Below are 7,280 nucleotides of genomic sequence, written 5' to 3' on the forward strand. Positions count from 1 at the left end.
TGTGTGTGTGTGGGGTGGGGGGGGTGTTTACACCGGCAGACCACACATACATTGACCTCCCATCTGAGGACAGAGGCGATCCCCTGTCCGGCTGTCACTGGAAACAACTACATACGCGGGTGTTGAACTACCGACACGGAACCGGAGGCGCACTGACACCGTGCGCTGTTTGCTCCCCACCGAGCGGCGCGCAGTTTCACCGGAGCCTGCTTGCCTGCCTGCCTGCGCTGTCTGCCTGCGAAAAGTGATGCTGTCATAGCCCCCTGCGCCGCGGACAGAGAGCCTCTTTCCCCTCCCGCACCCCCCTGGTTCCTCTCTGGCTGGCTGTCGCGGCGGCAGTGCGGATGTGGAGCCCGCAACGCAACGCTTTTCACCCGTCGGCAAGCATCGGAGAAGAAGATGAAATGTTTTTCCCGTTACCTCCCGTACCTTTTCCGCCCTCCGAGCACCATCCTCTCCTCCACTTGCCACACCGAAGGTAGGGTGGGACGCCGAGGGGGCTGTCAAGGGGCTGTGAGTTGCTTACTTTGAGCGTGTGACATGAATGTTTAGGCTGCTGCCACCCTCCCCGACACACACGCAGCATACATGTGTGCAGAAGTTAGATTGTCCAGTTGTGGGGCTATTAAGCCACTGCAGATTTGTCACAGTGCACGAAGTTGTCATTCTCATACCTAGAGATGGGGTAGATGTAAAGATGCACTGATGCAAATGACTGAGAAGGATATATTTATGTGTGTGATTGGGTGTCTGGAAAGAGTAGCACTCCTTGTTCGACTCATTTTTTGCTTTCCTTAAAGCTAGAGCTGCCAACATACAGGCCTACAGCATGCCCAGGGAGACACTCAGTTTGTGTGAGTTGCATGACTAGTATCTTAAATTGCCCCTTTAATACTGGGTCTCTCATTCATTTCACCCTGTCACATTTTGCTTGGATAACCCTAACCCAGTAAGGGCTTTCTGAGACAATATCACTCAATCCATGTGCAAGTCACTCAATTCATATCTCCATGGTGTCGTTTCCTCAAAATACCAAAACATTCACCGTGTAATGAACCCGGTATATTCAGAGTTGTCGTCCTGGAGTTGTGTTGGAGTTAAAATCTTGAATTGAGTGACTTGACCTCAGCCACGATAGCAATAGACGAGTTCATAAGAGCTGGGCGATTCATCCTGCTGATTGTGTTGTCAGACGGGGCAGCCCAAGAGGGTCTGAGTGTTTGTATAACCAGCCATTTACTAGGTCATAATGTGGAGACTGAGCCACTGCATTATTTACCTTTGCATGGTTGCCCTCCTTCCTGCGTGTGCTCTGCCCTCTGGCACAGGAAGTAAGATACTGGGGTACAGTGTACAGTATGCTATCTTGGTGGTCATAGTCAGGGCCCTCCACAGCTTGTAAAGCTGTCCTATATAGTGTATATTCAGCAAGTATAGGAGGAAGACCTGAAGGGTATATACGCATGTTTACTCACTCACTTGTGTTACTTTCCCTTTTACAAAGTTTTACTCTTTAGTCTCTCTTTCACTATCCTTCTGTGCCATTTTACATTGATTGGTCTCTTTAAAATAGGATTAAATTGGCAAACAATTTTAGTCTACAGGGTTTAAGAGTACATTTTACATCTTGAATGCAGTATACAAAAGATGAGTTTGACAGAAAGATGGAAGTACAACAAAAACACATACAGTTGAGAAAACAACAGAAGAGAAAATATATTCTAAAAGACACATTTAAAAAGTACATTATATTTTTTCAGTCATAAGTCTTCAACCTCATTTTGTTAAAAAATGTATCATGAATTGAATCAAACTGTGAGTAGAGTGCTGCTTCCCCTTTACAGTTAATGAGTGAATTCTGTGTATGTAGACCATGTTAAGGACATTTCAGGGTTCTTTATGTGGCCTAAAGAGCAGGAGACATTAGATTTATGAAATAAATGTCAAACTAATCAGGGATTTACATATTTTGTCTTTTGAAATTGTAAAAATAAAGTGTAAAAACTATAGACTATGCACTAAAAATAATTAATATTGTGTCAGAAGAACATTATAATGTCATTTGTAAAGTGAAAGTGTAAAACATTAAAGAAACTAGTCTTTGTTTAAGAGTATGTTGTGACAGATTGCCATGATAACAGGGTGTGAAGTATTATTTCCATGAAGATTTAGCAAACTCGATCCACTGAGGAGGAAAACGAGGTGTGGTTGGAAGTTCTGGAAAACCTGAGTAAGAGAAGATTGAGTTAAGTCAAAGCACTGTTTCCAAGACCAAGAACTTTTATGCTCCATCATTATCTTGTTAATTACTCTGATTTATAGTTTTCCATTTAACAGCTTTGTGATGTGATGTCCAACAAACACGATCTTTCACTTCTACTCTCTTCGACTCTCAATCCCTCTGCCTGAGATAAGGGAGTGGTATAATAGAGGAAGTGATAGATCAGTAAACGTGGAGCTGCAGTGCTCAGCCACAGTAATGTGATACATGATCCTGTGTTGCTCTCTGTGTGGAGAAATGTGAAACAGTTGTACGCAGAAAGCGAGTGAGAGCATCTCGTGTGCTTGAGGCCAGCGGGGTGTGATGACACAGCAGATGACCTTGGGAATATGATGTTTAAAAAAAAAGAAAAAAGACAGAGTTCGCCTTACCTACACACTATACTGTATATATATGTGTATGTGTTTAGAAGAGTGACAAACGATTTTCTGTGCACAAATCAATGCATGCATATGCGTTCGTGTTGCATGGAAGCCAGTTCCTCAGCGTTTGTTTATGTTTGTGTTTGCACTTCCTGCCGTGACCTTGTTACCGTGGTTTGCGTTTCCATTAGACCTGCTGGTCTTGAGGAAGGCTGGTCTGTGCACCGCTGTAGTCCTTCTCGCCCTCCCTCGCCTCTCCCTCCCCTCTATTCAACATCTCCCAGCATTCATGTCCGCTCCAGCTGAGCAGAGTTCGCCCCAGGGAAGATGAGTGTGCAGTTACCATGTTAGTGGAAAATACATTATATAAGCCCTGAACTGGACCGTACTGTGTGTGTGTGTGTTTGTTCTTTTTGTTTATCTGGGCCATTGTGGAGAACAGTGTGCCAGCATCACTCGGATTCACCTGGGTCCAGTCTCTAAAGGGAAACACAGCCCGCTTTTGACTACCTGTGTCTTTTTTAAGTGTGTCTGCGTTTGGGCCACTGTGTAAGTTTGCACAATTGTGGCTTTTATGTATTTTTTTTTTGTTCTTTTGTCCCTTGGTGTTCTCTTTTTCTCATTTCACATCAGTCTGTCAGTTCTGTTGTGATGGATTAAGTCTTAAAGGTTTCTGATGGGTGTGTGTTTGTATGTGTGCCTCCCTGCTGCTGTCTTGTGTTTGAGTCAGGGAAAAAATGTGCGTCCCCAACTGACACCTCACCACATTTCTAGCTGCCATCAATCAACACAGCCGGTCCTGCCTCGGCTTCCTCCTCTTCCTCCCTCTAGTTGCCGTAGTGTCTGAGGGCGACTCTGTGATACATTATTTGTTTGAGTCTGACAGAAAAATAGAGTAATGAATATTTAAGATTATATCTGTGACGAGACTTCTTCTTTGTGATTAATGGCTATAGTTGACATTTGTCATGTCTTCTGTTGTGTGTGTGTGTGTGTGTATGTATGTATGTGTATCTGTGCATTTTTGCTCGGCTGTTTTATTTATAAGAAGAGCAGTGAGCTTGTCATGGCAGTGCCTGAGGGGGACTTCTGTCGGCATTTTGACAAAGCATGACACTGAGTTGGAGTTTGGAGCGCAGCGTATGCTGGTGTGTGTGTGTGTGTGTGCCGTTATCATACAGCCTGTTGTTGTGTTGTTGTTATCCTGACAGACACCCACTTCACAGCTCAGAACACACTCCGCGCAGTTGTCCCGTCCTTGCATGCCGCCGGGGACGAACACCATACATACACACACATGAGGCATCCACACACTTGTACACGTGACTCTTCTGTTTCAGTTTGGTCAGCTTTTCTGTTCAGAGGGTAGAAATATGGGAGAACAGGGGACAAAATGGTGCTAAAAAGGATAGCTGAGAGAAAGAGAGAGAGGAGAAGGTTTGGTAGTTCTTGAAAACTGCTTGTCAGTCCAACCTGGTCCAGTCCCTTCTGTTCATGAGCAGCTATTACTTTATACTTTATCACTCTGACAAGCAACTTAACATGGTGAGAAAGGAGAATGTCCTCAAAGGGGTAGGACACTCTTGTGATTGTATTGCACTCCCATAAAGTGGGACTTACAAGAGAGGGATCGATAAATCAAAGCAGCAGAGATATTCTGACTTGTAGTCTCTGGTATGGGTCAAGCCTCAAAAACACACTGCATTTCCCACAATGCACCTCAATGCTCTCTTTTGTTAGACCCTGCCTGTCCTGAAGTCTGTAACATTGGCTTTCTGTTACTCCTCAAGTAAAGTGAACTTGTGTAAGATTGGTAGAGTTGAAAACACATGCACAGGCTCCTGTGACAGCAAACATCTGCTCTGCTGAAGTGCCCTAAAGCAAGACGCTTTCATGCCTACTTGCTTCATGTTTTTTTCTGCAGCAGATTTTGCGGTGTAGTTGAAAGAAAGGAGAATTTCCCTTCATGAAAAACATTTCAAAGACAAAATAAGAGGGTTGTTTCTATTTTTGGAGAGGATTGATTGAAGCAGCATTACTTTGACATTTATTTATGAGTGACATTCCTTGTCTTTCTTCTAAAATCTATTTCTGTTTGTAGGGATGGAGCCAAAGAAAGCATGTTGATTGTTCTGCATACTTGTAGCTTTCACATAAATCAGTGGTTCTCAAACTGTGGGGCGAATAAAAGTTATGTCAGAACCACTGACATAAACTAAACCACATTGTTTTTGTAATGCAGTAAGGTTTAAAGCTGCACAAATCAAGTAAAGTCTAAAGCGACGCTAGTCAATCATTTTCTATTTACATCAGATCAAATAACTATATGTATGGAAGGTGCTGCTGGTAGTGATGAACCCACAAATAATAATCACATGACTTTACCCTGAGCTCTATGGAGCATTTCAGTGCCTTTCAGTTAGTTGTTTTGTTTTGTTTTGTTTTTGTTTAATGCTGTTCCATGCACTCTGGTTGTATAAACAGGCAACAGTTTGCTGACTATTTTGCCATATCAACTTTATTAAATGATCATATATCAGCTTTTTGAGATGGTTGAAGTGGTCAAAACATCGTTGACTGCAGGTTTAGCAAGTATATTGGTGTTTTTTTTTTTTGCTTTAACAAAGTAATGCACTAATCACATAAACTGAATTAGTATAGGTGCCAATATTGACCTACTAAACAGATCATTTATCAGACAGATGTGACCTGTCACGTCCACATTAGGTAGTGTTTTCTACTAATAGAACAATCTTATAAACCTTACACAGCAATCTTAAAATGTTCAACTTCATGATCCTGAAAACAATGTTGGTGTTTGAATTAAATTAAACCTGTGGGGGCATCATAATAGTCGCTGCAGCAGGGACTCCCTCTGTTGGTCAGGGTGTCTGTGTGGTGGGACTTTGGCACTTTTGGTGAAGCTCCTCATAGGCATGTGAAAAGCAGCGGCTGGCTAGGGACTACATGTGAATTGCATCAGACATTTGCAGTACATGGTCTGCAATACACTACAGTGTGTACCCTCCTGAGGCTGACAGGGGGAGTTAACAGTGACATGTAGTGCAATGGGAATTGTCCAAACTGGAGCAATGGGAGAGAAATGCAAACAAAATGTCATGTTTAGTTATTATAGATGGTTGTGTTAGTCTAGAAATGGTTATGTTTAGACATTAGGTTAGAGGTGATTCATGTTCATACTGAAATGAAATGAAGGGAAACAAAGGGCTGCCTAGAAGGAAGTCAACATGAAAGCTGGTGGTTTGCTTTAAAAAAAGGTTGAGCAGCAATATAATGCATAGGTGACGTGTAGTTAAGAGGGATAAATCCTTTGGAATTCCACAAGGTGGATCTCAGGAGCCTGTGGGAACTGAAATGAACATGATGTTCTACACAGTGAGATGAAAACACCGTAACATACCAGTCTCTTTCTCACACAGCACTCACCCGCAGTCTCACTTTACCACAAACACTTCCTGCTAGGTCTCCACAGTGAGTCGACATGAAAACAAGGAAAGAAGCGAGCAATTAAAGTATCACTGAACTCCCTTCACTCCTACTGTACAGCCTCACAGGAGGTAGCGTATCATTACAGCAAAACATAGTGACGCAAATCTCATTCTCTCCTTTCTTTAACACCGTTTCACAATATGCAGAACAAGTGTAAAATGTTCACCTCTGGCCTGTAACTAGATCCTGAGTCCCAGTGTTCGAACACCTTGTGTTGTACAGCATCGACTATGCCCCTGTTGGGAGCTATAGAGCCAGACAAAGAGGCTCCTTATTGAGCCGGACTGCTGGGCCTTCGCTCCGGGTGGCAGGCTGCAGAGACAGAGGCTGCTATTGGGATTGAGGTATATATAGAACATCAGGATGGGCTTCCTCCTCCACCCATCTGTCTCTGTGGTATTATAAATGGTCCTGATGGGTTGAGTGAGACAGGTCTGCACTGCTGCAATAAAATCCATTAATTAAATCCTGATGTATGGCAAAGTGTATTTGTTTATCTTATGTTATTAGTCTCTAAAAATAATGTAGCAATGAAATATGCTGTGACTGACAGAATATAATTTCAGTGTAATATATTCTTAGATGTTTTAGTTTAGAGGCAACAATGGTTCGATGACTCTCTTTGTGTAATTAAAAAATGCTCCTATATTAATCTTATAGTTTTTAAGCTTTTCATACGCAACCTAAACAATTAAAATTAGACCAACCCAAAGATATAACACGTGCTCAACATACCCAGGTGACACCCATGGATCGCAGCCTTTTTAAGTTGTGTGAATTTAGAAGAATAGACTAGCTTGAATGAAACTTTAATGAGGTTGTGCAGCAGCGGAGAAGAGGATATACAGTTGATAAAAAGAACAAATGGTGCTGGAGATAATAAAACCAAGTGTGACAGTAACTTTACCCATTTTATCTAATGCAACAGGAAGAAAAGAAATTTGATTTTTTGCTTTAGGCAGATGCACTGCATGTATGTGTACTGTAACTGTATTTAGATTATCATGAATACTGGGGAAAAAAATATATACAGAAGGGACCAATATAACATAACTAACAACGATGAGTACTTGTACTCCAGACTATACTTCTGCAGTTGCCATGGGGTATATGGAAAGATTGTGGAG

Source organism: Morone saxatilis, unplaced genomic scaffold (genome assembly GCF_004916995.1).
Source record: "Morone saxatilis isolate NCDOM2014 unplaced genomic scaffold, NCSU_SB_2.0 Contig22, whole genome shotgun sequence".
Classification (NCBI taxonomy): Eukaryota; Metazoa; Chordata; class Actinopteri; family Moronidae; genus Morone; species Morone saxatilis.